Source organism: Arachis ipaensis, chromosome B01 (genome assembly GCF_000816755.2).
Source record: "Arachis ipaensis cultivar K30076 chromosome B01, Araip1.1, whole genome shotgun sequence".
NCBI lineage: Eukaryota > Viridiplantae > Streptophyta > Magnoliopsida > Fabales > Fabaceae > Arachis > Arachis ipaensis.
Genome location: NC_029785.2, coordinates 92,287,493 through 92,287,860, shown reverse-complemented (window position 1 = coordinate 92,287,860; position 368 = coordinate 92,287,493).

The window sequence follows — 368 nt, the reverse complement described above, 5'->3', positions numbered from 1 at the left end:
ATTAGAAAAATAATAGTAATAATAATTAAGTTCTAAATATTTTAATAAAAAGATTTTGATATTATATCTTGATGAAATGATTTATTTTAAAATTTTAAATTATTAAATAAAAAATAAAAAATATTACATATTTAACACATCAAAATTTTTTATTTCATTAACAAATAAAACTAATAGTTGATCTTTTGATAACAATATTTAAATGCCGTCTTGTCAGTAGTTTAATCGGAATAAAAAAAGTGTTCATCCTATTGGCAGTTTAATTTTTCAAATTAAGTGAATTTTTTTAGTGTCTTTTCAAATTAAGTGAATAACTAACGTTAAAAAATATACAGAAACAGAAACACGACATGCAAAAGTAGGGGTAG